This window comes from Scyliorhinus torazame, chromosome 3 (assembly GCF_047496885.1).
Source record: "Scyliorhinus torazame isolate Kashiwa2021f chromosome 3, sScyTor2.1, whole genome shotgun sequence".
NCBI classification, from domain to species: Eukaryota; Metazoa; Chordata; class Chondrichthyes; order Carcharhiniformes; family Scyliorhinidae; genus Scyliorhinus; species Scyliorhinus torazame.
The window spans coordinates 64248508-64275023 of NC_092709.1; the positions used below are offsets into that span (position 1 = coordinate 64248508).

The 26516-nt window shown below is 50.0% G+C and overlaps 1 protein-coding gene and 1 long non-coding RNA gene across 2 annotated transcripts in view; one reads left to right on the plus strand and one right to left on the minus strand.

Moving 5' to 3' along the window:
* The window catches only part of LOC140408489 (scavenger receptor cysteine-rich domain-containing protein DMBT1-like), a 231948-nt gene that overhangs the window by 110499 nt on the left and 94933 nt on the right, over window positions 1–26516 (minus strand). The gene's annotated exons all lie outside the window — the stretch shown is intronic.
* On the plus strand, window positions 1445–25049 carry LOC140409500 (uncharacterized). The gene is made up of 2 exons (XR_011940357.1): window positions 1445–1523; window positions 22629–25049. It is a non-coding gene; the product is annotated as an uncharacterized lncRNA (long non-coding RNA).

A 26516-nucleotide genomic window follows, 5' to 3' on the forward strand; every position in this document is an offset into this window, starting at 1 on the left:
TGATGATTATGAGCTCATAGAGTCATAGATGTTTACAGCATGAAAACAGGCCCTTCGGCCCAGTTTGTCCATGCCGCCCAGTTTCTATCACTAAGATAGTCCCAACTGCCCGCATTAGGCCCATATCCCTCTATACTCACCCTGCCCATGTAACTGTCTAACTGTTTTTTAAAAGACAAAATTGTACCTGCCTCTACCATTGCCTCTGGCAGTCCGTTCCAGATGTTCACCACCCTCTGTGTGAAGAAATGTCCGCTCTGGTCCCTTTTGTATCTCTCCCGATCACCTTAAACCTATGCCCTCTAGTTCTAGACTCCTCTCCCTTTGGGAAAAGAGGTCGACTATCTACCTTATCTACGCTCCTCATTATTTTAAAGACCTCTGTAAGATCACCCATAAGCATCCTACGCTCCAGGGAAAAAAGTCCCAGCCTATCCATCCTCTCCTGATAGCTCAAACCATCAAGTCCTGGTAGCATCCTCGTAAATCTCTTCTGCACTCTTTCTAGTTTAACAATATCCTTCTTTTAATAATAGAGTGCCGAGAACTGAACACAATATTCCATGTGTGGTCTTACCAATGTCTTGTAAAACTGCAACAAGATGTTCCAACTCCTGTATTCAATATTCTGACCAATAAAACCTTGCATGCTGAATACCTTCTTCACCGCCCTGTCCACCTGCGGCCCCACCTTCAAGGAGCTATGAAACTGTCCTCCTCGATCTCTTTGTTCTGTAACTCTCCTCAACTCCCTACGATTAACTGATAGGTGCTTGTGAGAAATGAACATTCTGTGTTGTTTTTACACGTATATACTCTGGTTCACAATTAAGATGTCAACAATGAAGCATGATGGGAAAATTAACATGTCAAGTTCTGAGTAAGCTATAGTGAGCGAATTATTATAACGATGTACCAGGATGACCTTCGGGGAAGAACGGAATGTACAACAACAGAACTTGCTAAGCAAGGGGGAGATAGCAGGTGCAAGCAAAGGGCCTAATTCTTATCTTTAACTGCCGGTCCAAGGATGTACCAGGAGCGAATAGAAATCACTGTGTAAGGGAGAGACCAAATAAGGGAACTGCCCTGTCTATAGTGGGTGGGATGTGTTTCTCAGGGATGGTTTCCCACGGATTGTATTTTCATGGATTGTATATAACAAAGTGATGCTGTGTGAATTCTTTGTGTCTGTTATTGCTTACTGGAGGCACCCGCTCTTGCAAGATCGATAATAAATACTTCTTCAGAATTTGACTAAGTGTAAATCTTTTATTAAGTGAGCAGTGTTTCTCACAATTGGGGGCTCGTGGCCGGGATAGTTTTTCATTGATCAGGGGGGCGGCTCAAGAGGAACCGAGAAGACGCGTCCCGTTATTTAAACGGTCTCGTACTTCATCTTGAGTAGTCACCCACGGTCAACTGGACACGTTCCTAGGGTAGTCATTCTGAAGAAGCAAGTAACGGATTATAGTGGCAGGCACGCCGTGAGTGAAGTCAGGCAACTCTGTGCACGGAGCAAGGTAAGAAAAATGACTTTTAAGTACTACCTTGTTGACTTGGGTTCGTATCTAAACATCCGCAGGGGCGGGTTGATGATATAAGGACTCTGGAGTTTATATCTAGACATCCGTATAAGTGTATGGGCGGATTAATGATATAAATGCTTTCAGGATTGTGATTGTTGTGACAGGGTCATAACTAGACACTTTACTTAGAAATAAGTGAAAGTTGAGTACATTACAATGGGAAGTAAAAACTCGAAACAAGGAGACGGCGTTGATAAGAGAATCCCTAAGAATATCCCACCAGAAAGCCCAGTGTGTCGGATGTTAGTGAATTGGGATTTTGAGAGCCACGTACAAAAAAATATGGACAGGAAAACAATGATAAAATTTTGTTGCTTCACATGGATAAAAGAAGCAATCCGTAAACCCTCAGTCTTTTGGCCGAAATACGGTTCGGACGAAGATTGGGTGTGCCAAATTTTGAATATATATGTCAATGATAAAAAACCCTGTTCCGATAAAGAAGTAAGCTACGCGAGTTGTTGGCTTCCTAGCAGGAACGCCACCCGAATATATCCATTAATCCCACAGGGCGAAGACGTTCGCACAGCCCCTCTTAAACAATGGGACGTCCTAGATAATTTGCCACCCCCTTATAAAAATAAGTCAAACGACAAGGACTCGCCAAATGACCAACAAATGAATAAAGGCAAATCAGAGAAAGTCCCTGAAGAAGAAGGAGAGAGTAAAATGATATTAAGATCCACAAAAGGACAGATAAAGGAACCAAAAATAACAAAACTGAACCCCCTTCGGGAAGTCCCGATTGGAGATGGAGACATAGGGGGCGAAATTCTCCCCCAACGGCGCGATGTCCGCCGACTGGCGCCAAAAACGGCGCCAATCAGACGGGCATCACGCCGGCCCAAAGGTGCGGAATGCTCCGCATCTTTGGGGGCCGAGCCCCAACATTGAGGGGCTAGGCCGACGCCGGAGGGATTTCCGCCCCGCCAGCTGGCGGAAATGGCGTTTGTTGCCCTGCCAGCTGGCGGAAATGGCGTTTGGTGCCCCGCCAGCTGGCGCGGAAATGCGGCGCATGCGCGGGAGCGTCAGCGGCCGTCGACAGTTTCCCGCGCATGCGCAGTGGGGAGAGTCTCTTCCGCCTCCGCCATGGTGGAGGCCGTGGCGGAGGCGGAAGGGAAAGAGTGCCCCCACGGCACAGGCCCGCCCACGGATCGGTGGGCCCCAAACGCGGGCCAGGCCACCGTGGGGGCACCCCCCGGGGTCAGATCGCCCCGCGCCCCCCCCCCCCCTCCCCAGGACTCCGGAGCCCGCCCACGCCGCCTGGTCCCGCCGGTAAATACCAGCTTTGATTTACGCCGGCGGGACAGGCAATTTCTGGGCGGGCTTCGGCCCATCTGGGCCGGAGAATTGAGCGGGGGATCCCGCCAACCGGCGCGGCCCGATTCCCGCCCCCGCCCAATCTTCGGTACCGGAGACTTCGGCGGGGGCGGGATTCACGGTGGCCAACGGCCATTCTCCGACCCGGCGGGGGGTCGCAGAATGACGCCCCTGATTTGTAAATTCTCCTTTAAATTCAGGAGAAGTCAGAGCATTCAAAAAAAAAACAGAAAACGAAAATGATGGTTGCAACTGTAAATGAGGTAGTGAGCAAACACAGACAGACAGAGAGAGAGAGAGACAGGCACACAGAGAGAGATACAGAGAGAGAGAGAGATACAGAGAGACAGAGAGAGAGAGAGATACAGAGACAGAGAGATACAGAGAGAGAGATACAGAGAGAGAGAGACAGGCAGAGAGAGAGAGACAGAGAGAGAGAGACAGAGAGATACAGAGAGAGACAGAGAGACAGAGACAGAGAGATACAGGGAGAGGAGAGACAGAGACAGAGAGATACAGAGAACAGAGAAAGAGAGAGAGAGATACAGAGAGACAGGGAGAACAGAGAGAGAGAGACTGAGAGAGATACAGAGAGAGAGAGACAGGCAGAGACAGAGAGAGAAAGAGACACAGAGAGACAGAGAGCGAGAGATACAGAGAACAGAGAGAGAAAGAGACACAGAGAGACAGAGAGAGAGATAGTGAGACAGAGAGAGAGAGACAGAGAGCGAGAGATACAGAGACAGAGAGAGAGAGACAGAGAGATACAGAGAGACAGAGAGAGAAAGAGACACAGAGAGAGAGAGATACAGAGAACAGAGAGAGACAGAGAGAGAGATACAGAGAACAGAGAGAGAGAGACAGAGAGAGAGAGAGATACAGAGAGAGAGAGACAGGCAGAGAGAGAGAGATACAGAGAGACAGAGAGAGAGATACAGACAGACAGAGAGAGACAGAGACAGAGAGAGATAGAGAGACAGAGAGATACAGAGAGACAGAGAGAGACAGGCAGAGAGAGAGACAGAGAGATACAGAGACAGAGAGAGACACAGAGAGAGAGAGAGAGAGAGACAGAGAAGGCTGCAACATGCCTGGAGTCACTGTTTCAATACAGAGAGAGAGAGAGAGAGAGACAGTTTGTGACAGAGAAGGCTGCAAATACTGAACTATCACCCGTGGGAAGGCTGAAATAATCATTCTGGAGCAAATCGTTCCCCGATACGGGTTGGTAGAAAATATAGACTCGGACAGGGGAAGTCACTTTACCTCTAAGGTCTTATCAACCGCAGTGTCAGTTCCCTGTCCGGCAAAGTTCCCAATATAGCATACAACCCTGCCAATCACAGGGGCCCAACAACCAGGTATTTCAAAATAATTATTATAATTAATAAATTAATCAAATTTGATACTACTGATTCAGTATTAATAAATTATACAATATAATACAGTCAAACAGTTGATTGATCAGTAACATTTCAATAATAGTATTTCAGCTCAAATTCATCGATTGTAAGGGTTGGATTGCTGCCAAATTCCCGTTATCAGATGTCCTTGAACGATCTGTTCTTTTTTTAATCAAAGTTGTTTTGGTTTTTTTTAAGACCAGCTTCCACATGGTTTGAAGTTTTGATTTCCAGGCTAATTCTAAACATTTATTTTAAAATATCAAACACAATAACTTATTAAACATATAGGTTTTCTGTAGATGAATTTGTCGATTCTATTAAAGAAGGCACTACTAGAAGTTTGGAAATAAATTGGGACTTCCACACTCCTTGGCAACCCCCCCCCCCCCCCCCCCCCCCCCTCATCGGGACGGGTGGAAAGGATGAATCAAACTCTTAAAAATCATTTGTCAGAAATAATACTAGAAACTAGGCTCCCCTGGACAAAATGCTTACCGATAGCCCTTCTAAGAAAAGATTTGGGGTTGTCCCCATACAAAATGTTGTTCGGATTGCTGAAAAGGTTCTGCCAATTGCCCAGAGGGGCACCACCGGTCGTCTCCATTCACCAGATTAATGGTTATTCCCCCTCAACGTGCAATGCTGGTACTTGTCACCCCATATACATCACCGTAAAACACACGGCCTGGATGGAGTCAGGCAATAGGGTTTGTTCAGTGAGCAGTGTTTCTCACAGTGCTGCCTTGATTTGATCTACCAAAATGCATCACTCACATTTATCCAAATTAAACTCCATCTGCATTCATCGGCCCACTGACCCAATTGGTCAAGATCCTGTTGGAATCTTATATAACCTTCTTCACTATCCACTATGCCACCAATCTTGGTGTCATCTGCAAACTTACTAACCATGCTTCCTACATTCTTATTCAAATCATTTATATATAACAAATAAGTGTACCCAGCACCGATCCCTGAGGTACACCGCTGGTCACATGCCCCCAGTTTGAAAAACAACCCACAACCACCCTTTGGCTTCGATCGGCAAGCCAATTTTGTACCCAATTGGCTACCTCACCCTGGATTCCGTGAGATTTAACCTTTTGCAACCTACCATGTGGTACCGTGTCAAAGGCCCAAAGTCCATGTCGACAATGTTGACTGCACTGCCCTCATCTACCTTCTTGGTTACCCCTTCAAAAAACTCAATCAAATTTGTGAGACATGACTTTCCCCTTACAAAGCCATGCTGACTGTCCCTAATTAGCCCTTGCTTGTCTAAATGCCTGTAGCATTTAGAATACCTTCTAACAACTTACCCACTACAGAAGTAAGGCTCACCGGATTGTAGTTCCCAGGCTTATCCCTACAGCTCTTCTTAAACAAGGTCACAACATTTGCCACACTCCAATATTCAGGCACCTCTCCTGTGGCTGTCGATGATTCCAATTTCTCAGCTAGGGGGCTGGCAATTTCCTCCCTAGCATCTCATAATGTCCTGGGATACATTTCATCAGGTCCTGGGGATTTATCTATCTTGATGCGCTTTAATACCTCCATCATCTCCTTCTCTGTAATATGTACACTCCTCAAGACATCACTTTTTATTTCCTCAATTTCCCTAACATTTGTGCCTTTCTCAACAGTAAATGCTGACGAGAAATACTCATTTAGGGCGTTTCCCCTCCCTTGTGGACCCGCACAAAGATGACCTTGTTTATCCTTAAGAGCCCTTACCTCTCCTAGTCACTTTTTTGCCCTTCATATATCTGTAAAAGCTCTTTGGATTTTCCTTTGCCTTATCTGCCAAGACAATCTCATGTCCCTTTTTTGCCCTCCTGATTTCTCTCTTAACTCTACTCCGACAAGCCCTATACTCTTCAAGGGGTCCACTTGATCCCAGCTGTCTATGCATGTCATATGCCTCTTCATCCTTTTGACCATGGCCTCAAAATCACAAGTCATCCAGGGTTCCCTACTACCAGCCTTATCCTTCCCTCTAAGAGGAATGTGCTCACCCTGAACCCTAGTTAACCCCTCTTTTGAAAGACTCCCACTTCCTGAGCTGTCCCCTTGCCTGTAAACAGGCTCCCCCAATCAACTTTTGAAAGTTCCCACCAAATACCATGGCATTCCTCAATTTAGAATTTTAACTTTTGCACCAGAACTATCATTCCCCATAGCTATCTTAAAACTAATGGAATAATGATCACTGGTCCCAAAGTGATCCTTCATGAACACTTCCGTCACCTGCCCTTCCTTATTCCCCAAGAGGAGGTCAAGTTTTGTCCCCTCTCTAGTCGGGCCATCCACATACTGAATGAGGAATTCTTCCTGAATACACTCGACAAATTTCTCTCTATCCAAACCCCTAGTGCTATGGCTGTCTCACCCCTGGGAGAGAAAGGTCATCTGGAAATGCTGGGGTCCCTCATCAGAACAGAAAGAATGGTGCTAGGATGACCACCCACTACAACAATGTCCATAAAGCTACCAGATCCTTGATCGAGCGGTGCTTCAGCCTCCTGAAGATGCGGTTCATGTGCCTGGACCGTTCTGGAGGGGCCCTCCTGTATGACACTGAGAGGGTTGCCCGCATTGTGGCAGCCTGATGCGTCCTCCACAATGTTGCACAGCAGAAGGGCAATGTGCGAGAAGAGGAACGCCGGTCATCGTCTGACGAGGAAGATGCAGATGAGGGGGAGAATGGGCAGGACATGGGGCCCAGGCAGGCAGGGAGGCCAGCGCCAACGCGCACGGGATGCTCTGATCACCTCTAGATTCACCAACGGGGGCGAAGGAGGGGGGGTGCAGAGACTGGCCAGGGGCATGGACACCACATCCCCCCACACATTCACCTCCCCTCCAAACCCCAAACCCCAGCCACCCACTCGCCTGAAACCCACTCCATGATACATACCTGCCACACTACGGGGTGTGGACCCTGGATTGGCAGTAACACCGAGTCTGGTCCATGGGATGGAGGATAATGGCAGCCCGCTCTGCGATGAGCTCTAGTGCTCCATATTGTTTGACATTGTCTGACTCCTGTCCACGGTAGCATTTTCTACTGTCCACTTAAGTGATCCCTGCATGAGAGCTGGCCATTCCATCACATAGTCCCATTGAACCATTGAATCCCTGGGGTGACGGTGGTGGAGTCGGGGACGGGGAAGCCCAGGTCACCCACGTCTGCCCACTCGCCATTCCCCCCCCCCCCCCCCCGCCCCCTCTGTGGCCAGCCCAGATTAGCCTACCACCCATCTGACAGAGCACCAAGCCAGGTTTTAACAGTGTGAATAGGTGTTTCATGTGACAACATATATACAGACTTGTGCCCTAGCCCCTATCACTAAACTGTGCTCTACACCCATGCCAACGTAACTGGTGTCTAACGTTTTGACCTTAATGCCCAATGCTACATCTTGGTGAATCCCCAGACGGTACAGCAGGAGTGGAGGCGGCCTGCTGTGATACCGGCCTGTGACCTTGGTCCCCGTTGGCAGCCATCTTCTGGGGCGCCTGGACCTGGATGCACCCGACTGCGGTTCGGGTGTCCCAGGTGGCATGGTGCCACCCTGTTCTGCCTGCTGCCCACCAGATGCACCAGGGACAGGAGGGGGGAGTCCAAGGTCCTACGGGAATCACCGGCATGGGCCCCATCAACTCTTCCCTCGGGGTGCCCGATGACCACTGGGCTGATCCATGGAATGAGGGTGCAAGCGGAGCTGTCCTGTGAGGCTCCCCGTCACCTAGCACCGCCAGTCCTGGAGGCACGCTGACGTCCCAGCTGGGGTCTGCATGCTCGCGGACATAGAGCACAGGAGGTGGACCACCTTTGTCTGGGACTGCACCACATCACCCATTTACTGTGCCACCACCTTCTGGATTTGTGTCATATCAGCCAGTGACTGTGCCACCTCCCTCTGTGTCTGCGCCACGTTGGCCAGCACCTGGGCAATGCCGCCGATGTTCCCAGCCATGGCCCGCTGTGACTGGGCCACGCTCAGAAGCACCACTGCGATTTCCAGGTGACTCTGGCACATGGTTGACTGTGAGGCGGCAACCCTATACTCGGCTTCGACCAGCACCTGCACAGAATGTCCCAGCCTTGGACATGTTGATCCAAAGTCAAAACCGTCGTCCCCAATGCCCCCACTGCAGACACCACCGATATGCTGTTGACCTGAGTGGCACACATGGTCGGCATCTACTCCTGCTGCTGCACGCAGTTGGATTCCTCCAATTGCACCTGGAGGTGCTGGATGCTCGCCGACAACCCTCATGGCATCCTTGGCTCTGTGACTGCATCTCCACAACCAATGGGACTTTCCATTCAAGAAGCACGAAACCCGTCTGGACGGCAGCTAGTCCCTGGAGTCGATCGGCTGTATCGGGTCAGCTGTGTGGTGCGCAGCAGATTGTACTCCAGGAGTCTCTTCACTAAAGTGCCCAACCGAGGTGAGTGTCTCTGGGATGGTGGAGGGTGTTGGATACAGCTGTGGCGGGATGTCATGTCATCCTCAGACTCAAGCTCCGGGGTGTCCTGCTTCATAGGTGGAAGGCTGCTTTCAACATCTGTGCTTGGCTCACAGGTGGACTCCTGCTGTGGCACTGGCAGGGGGCACCAGATGGGCTCGCCCCATTTCCAGCAAGTCCTGCAAGACCCAAGACAAAGCGCATGATTAGACCGCAGGCCAGGGGTGGTGGGGATGGGCTTGTGGGTGGGGGTGAGGGTGGTGTTGGGGTTGACATACATGTCACGGGGAACTACAACTCAGCAGGATCGCACTTCCTCGCCCGTGGCCAAACTCCACCCTGGCGACTTCCCTTTACTTCGGGCCGCCAATCGCATCCAGGGCTTTCTGCTCTGCCAGGTCCAGCGGTCCCCTCCATTCTTCATCTGCTCTTGGTGGTTATGGGCGGCCTTCTCCTTGTGGGGGGGCGGGGGGGGGGGGGGGGGGTTGGCGAAACAGATAACGATAGTGCTAGTCAGTCCAGCGCATTGAGCCCAGCCCTGTGCGTAGCTGGTGGCCTCAGTGGCTAGGGCAGCTGGACATGGTATCCAGTATGGATACCGGCATGTGGTGCAGGGTGGGGGTGATTTGATCTGATTTGATTTATTGTAACGTGTACCGAAGCACAGTGAAAAGTATTTTTCTGCGACCAAAGGAATGTACACAGTGCGTACAAAGTAGACAAAAGACTTCCGGTTGCGGTTATGCGGAGCTAAGCTGCACGATTTGGCAGCTCCCGCTACTACGGACTTTCGGGCTCATTGGAGGAGCCCCAACGGAATTTTTTTGACGACAACCCATGGGGAAGTGAAGAGAGAGATCCCCCTCCAACTTTTATGGACCGGACCAGAAGTGCAACGGCCAAAAAAGCAGCATTGGAGCAGCGGGAGAAGCGAGGGAAAAAAATCAAAATGGCGGCGGCCGGGGACAAAGTGAGTGCAGGCCGTAGCTTCAGGAATTCATCAAGCGCTGCTTCGAGGAGCTGCGCAAGGAGATGCTGGCACCTACGCTGGCGGTAATTGAAGGACTAGGGATAACCCAGAAGGCCCACGAGGTGAAGATCCAGGAGGTACAGAAAAGAGTGAGTGAGAATGTGGACGAGCTCTTGGGCCTGGCGGTGAGAGTGGAGCGGCACGAGGCGCTACACAAGACGTGGGCGGGAAGACTCGAAGACCTGGAGAACAGGTCGAGGAGAAATAATCTGCGGATCCTGGGTCTCCCAGAAGGAGTGGACGGGGCCGATGCCGCGGCATACGCGGGCACGATGATCGGGGCGATGATGGGCGCGGAGGCCCCTTCGAGGTCGCTGGAGCTGGACGGGGCACACCGGATGCTGGCGAGGAAGCCCAAGGCAAATGAGCCGCCAAGGGCGATGGTGGTGAGATTTCACCTGTTCACGGACAGAGAGAGGGTCCTGAAATGGGCCAGGAAGGAGCGGAGCAGCAAGTGGGACAATGCAGAGATCCGAATATACCGGGACTGGAGCACGGAGGTTGCTAAGCGGAGAGCGGGTTTCAACCGGGCCAAGGTGGTGCTGCATCGGAAAGGAGTGAAATTTGGAATGCTGCAGCCAGCGTGATTGTGGGTTACATACAAGGACCAACACTACTACGTCGAAACGCCTGAAGAGGCGTGGACCTTTATACAAACTGAAAAGTTGGACTCAAACTGAGGGTTTGTGAGGGTGGTGTTTGAGGGTTGATGTGTGATGGTTGGTGTATATAGGGGGTCAATCATGCGAGGAAATGTTATATGGGTTGGGGGAGAGAGACAAAGCCGTGACAGGAGCTGCGCCAGAGGGGGCGGGGCAGGCTTTGGAAAGCGCGGGTTTTTTTCCCGCGTGCGGGTAGAATGGCGGGAAGGAACGAATATTGATTGGGAGACTCCCACACGGGGGGGTCAAAGGGACGGCAGGTGTCAGCTGACTTACGGGAGTGATATGGGGGGAGCAAAAAAGCTAGACAGGGGTCTAGCGGGGGGCGGGGAGGGGGAGGGGGAGGGGGGGAGGGGGGAAGAGGGGAGAAAAGGGTTGCTGCTGCACTGGCCGAAAGGGAATGGGACACAGAAGAGGTAGTCGGGATGGAGGTCCCCGGCTGGGGGACTGGAGGGTGAGGGAGATGCGGACACGAGACTGGCCCACGAAAGGAGATGGCTAGTCGGCGGGGGGGGGGGGGGGAGAGAGAGAGAGAGAGAGAGAGAGAGCCCCTCCAATCCGGCTGATAACGTGGAACGTGAGGGGCCTGAACGGGCCGGTGAAGAGGGCCCGAGTGTTCGCGCACCCGAAGGGACTGACTGCAGACGTGGCTATGCTCCAAGAGACACACCTGAAGGTGGCAGACCAGGTCAGGTTAAGAAAGGGATGGGTAGGACAGGTATTTCACTCGGGACTGGACGCGAAGAATAGAGGGGTGGCAATTTTGGTGGGAAAGCATGTGTCATTTGAGGCCAAGACTATCGTAGTCGATAATGGAGGGAGATACGTGATGGTGAGCGGTAAGTTGCAAGGGACTTGGGTGGTGTTGGTAAATATATACGCCCCGAACTGGGATGATGCTGGATTCATGAAGCGCATGTTGGGGCGCATTCCGGACCTGGAGGTAGGAGGCCTGATAATGGGAGGGGAGTTCAATACAGTGCTGGACCCAGCACTGGACCGCTCCAGATCAAGGACGGGAAAGAGGCCGGCGGCGGCCAAGGTGCTTAGGGGGTTTATGGACCAGATGGGGGGAGTGGACCCACGGCGGTTTGCAAGGCCGCAGGCCAGGGAATTTTCTTTCTTCTCCCACGTGCACAAAGCCTACTCCCGGATAGATTTTTTTGTTCTGGGCAGGGTGCTCATCCCGAGGGTGGAGGGGACGGAGTATTTGGCCATAGCCGTTTCGGACCACGCCCCGCACTGGGTGGAAATGGGCCTGGGAGAGGAGAGGGACCAACCCCCGCTGTGGCGGCTGGATGTGGGACTGCTGGCAGATGAGGTGGTGTGTGGGAAGGTGAGGGGGTGTATCGAAAGGTACTTGGAGGCCAACGGCAATGGGGAGGTGCGAGTGGGGGTGGTATGGGAGGCGTTGAAGGCGGTGATCAGGGGAGAGCTAATCTCCATCAGGGCTCACAGGGAGAAGACAGAGGGCATGGAAAGGGAGAGGCTAGTGGGGGAGATTTTGAGAGTGGACAGGAGATACGCAGAGGCCCCGGAGGAAAGATTACTTGGGGAAAGACGACTGCTCCAGACGGAGTTTCACCTGTTGACCACAGGGAAGGCGGAGGCACAGTGGAGGAAGGCGCAGGGGGCGACCTACGAGCACGGGGAAAAGGCTAGTCGGATGCTGGCACACCAGCTCCGTAAGAGGACAGCAGCGAGGGAAATAGGGGGAATCAAAGATGGAAGGGGAGCCACGGTTCGGAGTGTAACGAAAATAAACAAGTTATTCAAGGCCTTCTATGAAGAGCTGTACAGATCCCAGCCCCCAGTGGGATTCCTAGACCAACTGAGGTTCCCGAGGGTGGAAGAGCAAGAGGTGGCTGGTTTGGGGGCACCAATCGGGTTGGAGGAGCTGAGCAAGGGTTTGGGGAGTATGCAGGCGGGGAAGGCCCCGGCGCCGGACGGATTCCCGGTGGGGTTCTACAGAAAGTACTAGAAACCTGTTGGCCCCGCTACTAGTGAGGACCTTTAACGAGGCAAGAGAGGAGGGGACCCTGCCCCCGACAATGTCGAAAGCGACAATTACCTTGATTTTAAAGCGGGACAAGGACCCACTACAATGTGGATCGTACAGGCCGATTTCGCTCCTCAATGTGGACGCTAAGTTACTGGCAAAAGTGCTGGCCACGAGGATTGAGGACTGTGTCCTGGGGGTGATCCATGAGGGCCAGACGGGATTTGTAAAGGGCAGGCAATTAAACACCAATGTGCGGCGGCTCTTAAACGTGATAATGATGCCATCGGAGGGAGAGGCGGAGATAGTGGCAGCAATGGACACGGAAAAGGCCTTTGACCGAGTAGAGTGGGAGTACCTCTGGGAGGTGCTGCGGAGGTTTGGGTTCGGGGGAGGGTTTATCAGCTGGGTTAAGCTCCTTTACAGAGCTCCGGTGGCGAGTGTAGTGACGAACCGGCATAGGTCGGAGTACTTTCGGCTGTACCGGAGAACGAGGCAGGGGTGCCCCCTGTTCCCCCTGTTGTTTGCATTGGCGATCGAACCCTTAGACATGTCACTGAGGGAGTTTAATAAATGGAGGGGGATGGTCCGAGGGGGGGGGAAGAGCATCGGGTGTCGCTATACGCGGATGACCTGTTGCTGTATGTGGCGGACCCAATGGAGGGGATGGTGGAGGTCATGCAGACTCTAAGGGAGTTTGGGGAGTTTTCGGGCTATAAGCTCAATGTAGGGAAGAGTGAGCTCTTTGTATTACAGGTAGGGGACCAAGAAAGAGGGATAGGGGACCTGCCGCTGAGGAGGGCAGCGGGGAGTTTTCGGTATCTGGGGATCCAGATAGCCAGTAGTTGGGGGGCCCTACATAAACTGAATCTGACGAGGTTGGTGGACCAAAAGGAGGAGGACTTCAAAAGATAGGACATGTTACCACTCTCGCTGGCGGGTAGAGTGCAGTCGGTCAAAATGGTGGTCCTTCCGAGGTTTCTGTTTGTGTTTCAGTGCCTTCCCATCGTGATCACCAAGGGCTTTTTTAAGAGAGTAGGTAGGAGCATTATGGGGTTTGTGTGGGCGAATAAGACCCCGAGGGTAAGGAGAGGGTTCCTGGAACGCAGTAGGGACCGAGGAGGGTTGGCGCTGCCAAACCTAGGGAGCTACTACTGGGCAGCAAATGTGGCGATGATCCGCAAGTGGGTTATGGAGGGAGAGGGGGCGGCATGGAAGAGGATGGAGATGGCGTCCTGTAAAGGAACGAGCTTGGGGGCGTTGGTGACGGCACCACTGAGGTTCTCGCCGTCAAAGTATACCACGAGCCCGGTGGTGGCAGCAACATTAAGGATCTGGGGCCAGTGGAGATGGCACAGGGGTGCAGTGGGAGCCTCGGTGTGGTCCCCGATCAGGAGTAACCACCGGTTTGTCCCGGGGAAGATGGACGGGGGTTCCAGGGCTGGCATCGGGCGGGGATTAGAAGAATGGGGGACCTGTTCATTGACAGGGCATTTGCGAGCCTAGGGGCACTGGAGGAGAAGTTTGAGTTACCCCCGGGAAACGCTTTTAGATATATGCAGGTGAGGGCTTTTGTGAGGCGACAGGTCAGGGAATTCCCGTTGCTCCCGGCACAAGAAATTCAAGACAGGGTGATCTCGGGTGTATGGGTCAGGGAGGGCAAGGTGTCGGCAATACACCAAGATATGAAAGAGGGGGAAGTGCTAGTAGAAGAGTTGAAGGGTAAATGGGAGGAGGAGCTGGGGGAGGAAATCGAGAAAGGTCTGTGGGCTGATGCCCTGGGTAGGGTTAATTCCTCCTCCTCGTGTGCCAGGCTCAGCCCAATACAATTTAAGGTGGTTAACAGAGCGCACTTGACGGGGGCGAGGTTGAGTAGGTTCTTTGGGGTAGAGGACAGATGTGGAAGGTGCTCAGGGAGCCCGGCGAACCATGTCCATATGTTTTGGTCATGCCCTGCACTGGAGGGGTTCTGGAGAGGAGCGGCGGGAGCAATATCTCAGGTGGTAAAAGTCCGGGTCAAGCCAAGCTGGGGGCTAGCAATATTTGGAGTAGTGGACGAGCCGGGAGTGCAGGAGGCGAAAGAGGCCGGCATTCTGGCCTTTGCGTCCCTAGTAGCCCGGCGAAGGATCTTGCTAATGTGGAAGGAGGCAAAGCCCCCTAGCCTGGAGGCCTGGATAAACAACATGGCTGGGTTCATAAAGCTGGAGAGGATTAAGTTTGCCTTGAGAGGGTCTGCGCAGGGGTTCTACAGGCGGTGGCAACCGTTCCTAGACTATCTCGCGGAGCGTTAGAGGAAGGTCGGTCAGCAGCAGCAGCAACCCTGGGGGGCGGGGGTGGCCACGTCTTGGGAAGGAGGGGGGGGAATGGGGGATTGCTTGGGGGGATGGATGAGCAGGAGATAACATGAAGGGTGGGGGAAACTGGCACGTGCGGGAGAGAGCCAGGGTATAAAGCAATGTAAATATACAATTTTGCCATGTATATATCTTGCTCAGTGCGATTTTGTGTTATTTTGTTGCGGGGGGGTAGGGGAGGGGGGTTATTGTTTGTAAGGGGAAAAAACTGTGTTGTTAAAAAACTTTAATAAATATATTTTAAAAAACAAAAACAAAGTAGACAAAAAAGAATAATTGACAGAGAACATTGACAAATGGTACATCGACAAACAGTGATTGGTTACAGTGCGGATAAAGGGGCCAAATAAAGCAAATACATGAGCAAGAGCAGCATAGGGCGTCGTGAATAGTGTTCTTACAGGGAAGAGATCAGTCCAAGGGGGAGTCCTTGAGGGGTCGAGTAGCTGTGGGGAAGAAGCTATTCCCATGTCTGGATATACAGGTCTTCAGACTTCTGTATCTTCTGCCTGATTGAAGGGTATGGAAGAAGGCAAAGCCTGGGCGGGAGGGGTCTATTATAGTGCTGTCTGCCTTCCTGAGGCAGCGGGAGGTGCACACAGAATCAATGTGGGGGTGGCAAGCTTGTGTGATGAGTTTGGCTGAGTTCACCAGACTCTGCAGTTTCTTGCGATCGGGCCAAGCTGTTGCCATACCAAGCTGTGATACAGCCGGATAGGATGCTATCTGTGGCACATCTGTAGAAGTTTGTGAGAGTTGATGCCGACATGCCAAATTTCTTTAGCCAAGGGTTCGGCCACCCTCCGGGTTGGTGGGGTGGGTGACGAATGTGATATAAAATAGTTACTTTAGAGATACTAGTTAATGTAATGTAGAAATAAGCCACTTTGATTCTGGCAGTTAGGGACAAAGGGATTTGAGACCGCATGGAAAAAGCAGGAAGAGGTGTGTCTATGAGAGTGATGCTGCATTGATAGGGGCCAGAGAAAGGGATTGGAAGTGAGCCAATCAGGATAGATCAAACAGGTCAGGAGGGACATAGGCTGACCTATGTCCGTCGAGTATGTGAAACTTGATACCATTTGAATTGATTTTACAGAGATCCCTTTGTCTTTTAGTTCAGTCGTTTTTCTGGAGCTTAAGAGGCTGGATGTCTCTTATGTTTCTGTAAGATGATTTAAGCTTGCAAGCTAAATAAATAACTTCTTTTTACGTGCGAATCCATCTCAACTTTTATTGAGGCCAGGCTGACAGAGAAAGAAATTTGGGGATCTACATTTGGTGCCGAAAACCGGGATTTCTCAGGCGATCCTGATCCAACTGCGAAATCAGAATTAGACTGATTATGAACAGGAGGATGGGGAACGAAGGGCCCTCAATGTAGAACTGGAAAACGACCGCGCATTGATTGTTCCCCTCTTCTTATCGTCTGATTAGTCTGGTCACTCGCAGTTGGCACAGAAAGACCGCCTCGACGAAATCACAGGTCAGTCTGGGGATAAGCATTTTAATTGATGGGATTTCATAGAGTTAATTCGGCTGGGGTAGGCTGTACTGTTGATGTAACATTTAACATATAAATGGTTCAACTTTATTTGTGAGTTAATTCGGCTGGGGTAGGCTGTACTGTTGATGTAACATTTAAAATATAAATGGTTCAACTTTATTTGTGAGTTAATTCGGTTGGGTTACGTTATGAGAGGTAGATGTAACATTTGAAATTTAAAAAATGGTTCACCTCTATATGTCTGTGTGTTAAAAATATAGTTGATTAAGCTAAAAAAATTTCTTTGGACTGTAGTGGCGAAAAAACGCAGTTCCAAGGACTAGTTGAGATTATGGGAAATTCCTTGGATAGCACAAATGATCCAGGCATGCCACTGCAAATATTATGTGATAAGTATCCGGACAAAGCAAAGGACTTTAGAAAATTGTCAGCACAGTTAAGAACTAAAATGGGAGATGAATGGCCACTAGGGGGAACCAAAGACCTAGAAATGGTTAAGAAAATCCAGGGACAGATATGGAAAAAAAATCAAGGTATGAAAACTAAAGAATTAATTGGATTATGGAGGCAATATTGTCAAGAGGAAAAAGATAAGATTATGTTGTCCAGCTGGCAGGATAACGCCCTTAAAATGGGGATTTCAATTAGTGAACAGGGTAACCTAAAAACATTACAGATCTTGAAAAAGGAATGTGCATTTAAAAAAAGAGCAAATAGAGACAGGAAGGACCCGGGTCACACAAGAGGCAAACTACGTAGTTCAATGGCTGGCCTTGAATTGACAGAAGAAGAAAAATTCAATAATTCGGAAAAGTCAGTAAAAATTCCGTCTGCACCCATAGTATGGTCTGCGCTCATTCCAGAACCACCAGAGTACAATAATATATACCCAGCCATTGCTCCCCAGATTTCAAATATGCCAGAAACTCAAGCCCTTTTGGGTGATAGTGTGGGTCCTAATTTACCAACTTCACAACCGAAAGAGCAAAAGGAACTTTGTCCCACAAGCCCAGTTAGCTCTAGGACAAGATCTCGGACAGCGAGAGAGGGGCTTGAAGCTCACCAGAAACAATTAAGCATATCACCTAAGTCTCCCCAAACTAAGGAGAAATCACAAGATTTGGGAACAAAGAAAGCTGAAACAACTTTGGTTGAAGAGAAAGAACTCCCCCTAGTGACAGGGAGAGACGTTGAAGTCTTGGAACAACCAGGGGAAATAGCTAGAGTGCCCCCTGGTGACATTCGGAGACAGTTACCGATTAGGAAGATGCGAAACCCCGATCCAGGGACTGCGGCAGCGAACCCCACAATAGACGTTTACTTCCCATGGACACCCAGTGAGATGATGGCTATTATGGCTACAATCCCAGATAGAAAAAAATCTCCTGCTGCCTTCGTGGATTCATTGAGAACTACCATCTCAATTTATCAAGCTGATTCAAGGGACCTCTGGGCCCTAGTCCAGCAGATTTTAACCCCAGCAGAGTACCGCAATTATCTTAACCACCTGAATTATGCTAGTCATGCCGCACTCCAGCAGGCCTATGCGTTAGACGACGATAGAAGGACACAGATCTTGAATGCGTTGAATAGCACATTTCAAAGGCCCATAAATCTTTCTGTTATCTTAGACCTAAAACCTAAGAAGACTGAAGAGCCAGAGGAATTTCTGGAGCGTTTTAATGAAATCTACCGGGGGCAGTCAGGCGATTTGCTGTATCAAAATGGTCAGAATTCCCCTCAATACTGTGCTATGTTAATGCATTGCCTACCACCTTCTGTGGTTACTGCTGTGAAATGTAATAACATGAATTGGACAGAGAACGACCCTTCCCAGGTGGCAAGGGCAGTCAGATTTTACTGGAAGGAGGGTGTAGGCCAAGAAGGAGGCTCAGTTACAAAGGTTAAGACTGAGTATGTAATGAAAAAGGATGATCTGCGACCCCAACAAGCGGCAGAAATGGTAGTTTACCAGCAGGAGCCCCAATATAGTGACTTTGGGTGGGTGGATCAGCGAAGAGGAGGATACCAAACCCACCCAAAGGGACCCTCACCCCATTTTTATGGCCCACCGAACGAATCAACAGCTCTACAACCGCAGCCCCCTCTGAGGGGCCATTGGTCTACTGGAAGACGAGGCCGGGGCAGAAATGGAGGGAGCAATGCATGTTTTAATTGCGGCCGTGTAGATCACTGGCAACAGGAATGCCCCTTTAAAAGACAGACAGTAGAAGGAGATTATTCGACCCAAAGGAGAGGGTACCCACCAAGAGGAGGACAGATGAGATACACTGACTTCTCCCAGGAAAACCCTTTCCCAACACAGGATTGACTAGCTAATTTAGCCATAAGGACTCTCCAATCCGACAGGGAACCTATTATCTCTCTGCAGATAGGAGATCAACATCACTCATTTGTAATCGACACAGGGGCAGCTATGTCTTCTGTGCAATCAACACTTAAATTACCAATATCCGACCACACGCAGCAATTATCAGGGTTCCAAGGACAGGTGTGTGAGTATCCTATTTCTGAACCTGTGACAGTCACTTACGAGAATACGTCTGCAGAACATCAGTTTGTAGTGACTACTGGATTGGACTGTAACTTGTTGGCCCGGGATTTATTGTGTATCTTCCAGCTACAGCTAGAATGCGGAGATGAGGGGGTAACGGTTACATCATGGAGGATGAGACAACAGTGCTATATTTCTATCACCCCCCAGTGGTGGACGTTAGACGTTGAACAGTCACTGCATCACGTTACCCTGGCCTATGACAGAACTGGACGAAACAGGGAGTTGGAGGACAAATACCGGCCATTACTTGAGACCGAATGGCCAGTCAAGGTTACAGCCACAGTCATGGGAAAAGAAGGTACAGCCGATTTTGTTACAATATCACCACATTTATGGCCACAGTCAGCTTCGGTAAGCCCTCATATGACACGTCAGGTCCATGACCAGTACCATGCCAGGGATATGGGGCGAATGGTCAGGAGGGCAGTGGATCATTCAGATCCAACAGACTACGCACTTCAAGTCATGCCAGACGGCACTACCATAAAATATTTTGAGGTCCCTGAAACGATTAACACTCGACTGCAGCATCACAGGGGACATGATGTGTTGGAATATGTCAATCCACAGGTTTGACCGGAATACCCATCACAAGTGGGAAAGACAAATGTTACACCTATCAAGGTAATGATTAAGGATCATGCAAAGCTACCTTCCATTCGGCAATACCCCCTGAAATCTCAAGCTGCTCCATCAATAGATAAATTAATTCAAGAACTGTTGAAACAGGGTATTTTGGTCCCTTGCCAATCAGAATGCAATACCCCAATACTTGCTGTGCCTAAACCAGCCAAACCAGACCAGTACCGATTAGTACAGGATTTACGTTCAATTAATGCCATCGCACAGCCGTTACATGCTCTCGTCCCTAACCCTGCCCACATACTGGCTCAAATTCCAGCTCAAGCCCAGGTCTTCGCCGTAATTGACCTTCAGCACGCCTTCTTTGCCCTCCCACTTGCGACTGAAAGTCAATATTTGTTTGCCTTCACTTACAATGGACAGCAGTATACCTGGACCCGACTGCCACAGGGGTTCGTCAATTCACCTACACTCTTCTCCAGATGTCTGCAGACCCAACTCCAGGCCTTGACATTGGAGCATGGTTCCACTCTAGTGCAGTATGTAGATGACATATTGGTGGCAAGTCCTGACGAGCCCAGTAATAGGGATGATGTGATCCAATTATTGAACCACCTATCCTCGTTGGGTTATGTTGTTTCACAGGCAAAGGTCTTGGTGGCTCAGAGAAAGGTCAAGTTCTTAGGAGTTTTACTTACAGCCACAGAAAGAAGTCTCGAACCCAGTAGGATTTAACCAATATGCCAATTCCCCGCCCCTACAATAGCCAAGGAGGTTCGTCATTGGCTGGGTATGGTGAATTATTGTCGGCAGTGGATACCAAACATCGCTGTCTATACAAAGCTGCTGACACCTTACACGAGTAAAGAGGGAAACTTTACTCTCACCACCGAGGCACTCGAGGCCTTCCGTTGCCTGAAGCAGGCCTTGCTACAAGCACCGGCCCTTGGTAGGCCCCTATACGACCGACCATTCCAGATATACTGTACTGTTCTGGAAGGATGTTCAACAGCGGTACTCACCCAGCAACATGGGGACAAGCATATTACTCTTCCAAACTCGACCCAGTGGCGTTGGGCCACCCTGTTTGCACCCAGATCTTGGCAGCGATATACAATAGTTTGCAGGCTGCTGCCAACATCACTCTCCAACAGGATATTACGGTGTATAGCTCCCACTCGGTAATCGCACTATTGGGGCAACTGCAGACTCAGCATCTTACCGCAGCTCGTCAGAATAGGTATGAGATATACCTTTTGAACAATCCACGTCTGACATTTAAATATTGTACCACTATCAATCCAGCCTGTTTTCTTAGCGGTCCCCCTGTCCATGAGGATGCGCCTGGTCACGACTGTTTAGCCTTGATTCAGGAAACTACAACAATAAGGGACGATCTGAGTGATATTCCGTTAGAACAACCTGACATGATTATGTATGTTGATGGCAGTGCATTAGTAAGCCCCACTGGCCGGAGACTGTCCGGTTATGCAATCATAGATCAGGATGGTCTGATTTTAGAAGCGGCAGCTTTCCAGACCCCTTACTCAGCACAACAAGCCGAACTTTTTGCCCTCACCCGTGCATGTATACTTGGGGGAGATCGCCGGGTAAATATCTACACTGACTCCCGATATGCTTTCGGGGTAGGTCATGACTTCGGACAACTCTGGAAGAATAGGGGATTCCTTACCTCGGCAGGCACAGAAATATCCAACCGGGGTTTAGTTAATGACCTACTGCAGGCCCTCCTTCTGCCAGCGCAGATTTCCGTTATTAAATGCGCTGCCCACACGAATGGTACAACCCCAGTTGACGTTGGTAATGAACGAGCAGATCGTGCAGCGCGCACAGCCGCACAAATTCAGCAAGTGATGGTGCCTAAAATGTTAAGTCAGACTAAACGATCTACTATAAATATGTCTGCTTCTGACAAGTCAATGCCAACCATCCAAGACGTCATAAGGTTACAGGAGGACGCTCCTGAGAGTGATAAACAAATGTGGAAATGGTTAGGTTGTACATATGATTCTGTTTCCTCTTTATGGACCACGCCTGCACATCAGACTTGTATGTCTGATGTGCTGGCTTTATGGGTCATTGAATGTGTACACTTTGCAACTCATTGTGGGGCTCGAGGGACTAGTGATTTGTTGCTGGACACTTGGTGGCACCCTAAAATGCAGGGGTTGGCCCAAAGTATCAGTAATCGGTGTTTGATTTGTCAGCAATATAACACCGGAAAAGGTATCCCTTGTGGGAAGGGGCAAACCCCGTTGCCCAGTGGTCCCTTTGAGACGCTCCAAATGGATTACATTGAGTTGGAACGGTGTCAATGTTACAAATATGTTTTGGTCATTGTGGATGTGTTCAGCAGATGGGTCGAGGCGTATCCGACTATCGATAATAAAGCTGCTACTGTGGTTAAAGTCTTGATGAGGGAAATCATTCCCCGGTACGGTATACCAGCTCAGTTAAGTTCTGATAATGGGCCTCATTTTATTGGACAAATTAACAAGGAGTTTTGCTCCCAGTTGGGCATACGCCAGCAGTTACACTGTGCTTACAGACCGCAGGCGGCCGGGTTGGTTGAGAGACACAACCAGACCCTCAAAACTAAATTGGCTAAATTAAGAGCAGACACGGGACTGACATGGCTTAAGTTGCTCCCCGTTGCCCTCTTCCAGCTGCGGGTTACACCTGCGGGACCAGCCCGGCTCTCTCCCGCCGAGATTCTTTATGGCAGGCCTCTTAGAACTTCTTGGAGCCTGCAGGTTCCCAGACGGGTTCAGTTTCATCAGATGACTGAAGAAATGACCACCTATGTTCTAGCCCTTACGCAAGTGCTCAAGGAACTCCATGGCCAAGTCCGCGCGGCTCACCAGCCATTGCCCCCAGTACCTAGCTCACTTTCAGTCCAGCCCGGTAGTTATGTTATGGTCAAAAATTGGACTAGGAAGGGGTCGGAGCCGCGATGGGACGGGCCCTTCCAAGTTCTCCTTACCACCCCCACAGCAGTTAAAGTGGAGGGGCGAAGTGCTTGGGTCCACCTACATCACTGTAAATTGAGTCCATCTCCACTACTGTAAAAGGTCGGATACTAACCTGCCTCCCTTCTCCAGTGCTATTTTACAGGTGTGGAGCATGATGGAGTGGCTACGCATCGTCTGTCTGATATTTGGCCTCACTTCGTTTGGCGTGTTATTGGCGATGGACATGGAAAAGGGGAATATTATGTATCTGTGTAGCCCCAACCAATCTACAAGGGTACATCACCTATGCAAAGGTGATGTTCTTCGCTGCCCCCATATACGAGGACATGGTATCGACTCATGGAAGGTCATCAAAGTTAAGGAGAATGCAGGAGTCATGAAGCAGCTGCACCGGTCCCGGCGATGGGAAGGGAACATTATATGGACATTGCCTTGTTTTTGGAATACATGTAAATTTCATTTTGGATGTGTTAAAAGTGGTACAATAAAGGTAACATCAGGCTGTCTGAAGAGTGTAGGAAGAGGCTATGAGAAAGAGAAAGGGACTAGAGAGAGGACGGGGCGTATGAGAAGGGAAGTACAGCTAGAACGTAGGTTACCGGGAGATACACTTAAGTTAATTAAAGGCCAAACTGAGGAAAACCCGGGTAGTATGAATCTCTTCTACCAGATTTACCACCGTCTGTATGGCCAGGGACGGGTTGTCTGCTACCCAAACCCCGCAGCGGTGTCTAGGTTATTTTCTGTTTCACCGCTTTGGGGCACTCCCCAAACGGTGGTTCATTGTCAGCATTCCGAGCCATTGCCCGAGCAAGTCACTCTTCCTTACGATCCGGATTCAGCACCACCGGCTATTTGCCTTCCCCTTCCTCGGGATAATTCCCATTCACAGTACGATAGGCTGCGACGGTGGAGGGCGTACATACCTAGCCACTTCACTCCCAATAGGGATTCCCGGTCGTACGAGAATTGCTTCAGCAGTGAAGGATATGGCTGTTTGCTGGTAGAGGTGGACACAAATATAACATGTCTGTTTCCCACCTGTACGGACAGGAGGTGCCATATCACCCAGGCGTCTGGCCAATGCGTTTGTTACAACACCACTTGCGTTCCATTGAACGCCGGCCTCCAGCTCCTCTGTGGCTGGGCGAATGTCTCTCATATCACTGTTGGGACTAGGGCTTTCCGCATTGCTGGGAGGCCCGAATGGGCGTTTCAAAGTTGGATAAACTGGGCTACTGGGAGGTCCTTACGCAACCGATATACTGATTGTGATGCTAGTCTCCACACGGAACAAGGATACTACTTTTTATTTAATGGTACGGCGACCGACGTTTTGTCACCCCCATTTCCCCGCCGAATTGCTATAGGGACTCTAGTCCCTACCACAGTCCCCTGCCCTTCGGCGTGGAACCTGCATAATCAGTTAGCACGCCGGGCAGTCTCTGCTGAATTTTGCGAGAACTGGAAAAAACCTCAGGTTCTTGCACCCAACCGGGGCCACTCAGCCGGGTGGGGCATTCTGAGCGTATTGACACTGGGAGGTGTGGGGGGTTCCTTGGCTGTCAGTGATCGGAATTATTTTATTTGCGGCCTTACCATCTTGGGAAATGAAACCTTGGGAGCCCTCGGGGCAATAACTAAGGAGTTGTCTCAGCTACGGTTGTTTGCAATGCAGAACCGGTATGCTCTTGACTATCTTCTGGCCCGTGAGGGTGGGGTATGCGCCATAGTACAGGGCAAGTGTATCATGGGAGTTCAGGACTTGATCGCTAACATCACTAAATTTATGGATCGCATACGGGATCACTTGGACGGGATGCAGGATCCTGGCTCTTGGGGTAACTGGGGATTTGGAGGATGGAAGGACTGGTTGATAAATATGGCCATGTGTCTAGTGGTAGCTATCGGCTGCATCTTTGTGGGCCTGGCCATCCTTAAATGTGTGATGGGTAGAATGCGGGGTGCACTGGATCAGATCACCGCCCCAATCACCGAAAAAAAATTTTTAACTGTTAAAATCCATGAGGGTGAGGCAGATGAAGGGGGGCTAAGACAGGAATTGGAAATGCAGCGACGGATCTTTTTAGATGAGGAACCGTAGCTATGGATTGGATAGTTCGGTTATCATGGAATGATAAAAGGAGGGAATGACGAATGTGATATAAAATAGTTACTTTAGAGATACTAGTTAATGTAATGTAGAAATAAGCCACTTTGATTCTGGCAGTTAGGGACAAAGGGATTTGAGACCGCATGGAAAAAGCAGGAAGAGGTGTGTCTATGAGAGTGATGCTGCATTGATAGGGGCCAGAGAAAGGGATTGGAAGTGAGCCAATCAGGATAGATCAAACAGGTCAGGAGGGACATAGGCTGACCTATGTCCGTCGAGTATGTGAAACTTGATACCATTTGAATTGATTTTACAGAGATCCCTTTGTCTTTTAGTTCAGTCGTTTTTCTGGAGCTTAAGAGGCTGGATGTCTCTTATGTTTCTGTAAGATGATTTAAGCTTGCAAGCTAAATAAATAACTTCTTTTTACGTGCAAATCCATCTCAACTTTTATTGAGGCCAGACTGACAGAGAAAGAAATTTGGGGATCTACATGGGTAGGGTTCCAGGTTTGTGGGACGGGGTCGGTGACGGACAAAAGTGCTGCCTACTCACCCTATCCGCCCTGAGGAGATTGTGCAGTTTTTTACGGCACTGCTGGCCAGTTCGGACGGTGTTAACCACATCGCTCACCACCTCTGTCGCCTGCGCCCAGGCATGGCGAACGGCGACTGCTGGCAGCCTCCTACCCAGGCCGGGGTACAGGGTCAGCCGCCTCTCCTCCACTACGTCCAGGAAGGTCTACTGCTCGGCGTCGGTGAAGCGTGGAGCTGTTCTCCTTGCTGCCATCTTGTTGGCTGAGATGGTGTGTGTGGTGAGTGCAATGTGTATATGCGGCTGCAGCTTGTCAGCCTACTGGGTGTCAATCGCGAACCGGCGAATCCTGCACCGTTTCTCATTGGAATTGATTGTGTTCCACGTGGAACCGGTGCTAGCCCTTCAACAGTAGCAGAATCAGCCAGGTGAGGCGCCAGTTTTTGCTGTCTTGGAACTCCACGAATACTGTGCCGGAGTCAACACTTTGTGACACTTTGAGGGTCTCAGAAATGGAGAATCCAGCCCCGTGTACCTCCTGGCCAGGAACTCACAACTGAATTTACTGGAGAGAGCTGCACAGGAGAGTCCATGGCAGGAAAAGGCAGTTCTAGTGCAGAGCTCAAGGGCCTCTAGTGAACAGCCAGCAAAGAAAAAATTAAAATGGGAACAAAGGCATCTGAAGATTATTTCTTGAGTATGGCTTTGCTAATTTTGCCAATGCAAATCAGGATGCAACGCCCAGGTGTGTTATATGCAGGGAAGTACTCGCAAATGTGGGATTAAAACCCTCAAAACTTCAATGGTACTTAAAGACTAAGCATGGCGAGTTTGAGGACAATGCAGCGAGAACTTAAATCATCAGCTGAAGTACTTAGCAGAAATGTAACATTGAATGACAAAGCAAGTAAGATGACGAGGACCAAGCATGCTTGCCCGTTGCATTAAAGGTAAACAAAAATAATTTGCCGCAAAGGTTGGCCGGCGCGGGTTGCAAAGGTCGGCCAGTGTGGGTCGCGAAAGCTGGCATGGGTCCATAGGTCGAGCGGTTGGTAAAAGTGGCACCCAGGAGAAAAAGTTTGAAAAACACTGGTCAATGGTACAGCACCTGAATCCACTTAATGTATCCTCTTAATGGTTTCAAGCCAAAATTCCACAACGCCAGGAGCATGCTTAGAGATCACAATGCTATCTATAGAGCAAACTGTACCGGCTGAGGTTATTCATTAAGGCCCCGCCTGAGGTGTGGTGATCCGCAGGTTAAATTACAACCAGTCAGCTCTCCACAAGGGGGAAAGCAGGCTATGGTCATCTGGGACTATGGCATCCTTACTTTATTCACAGAACAAGAGGACACTAAATGTAGGATA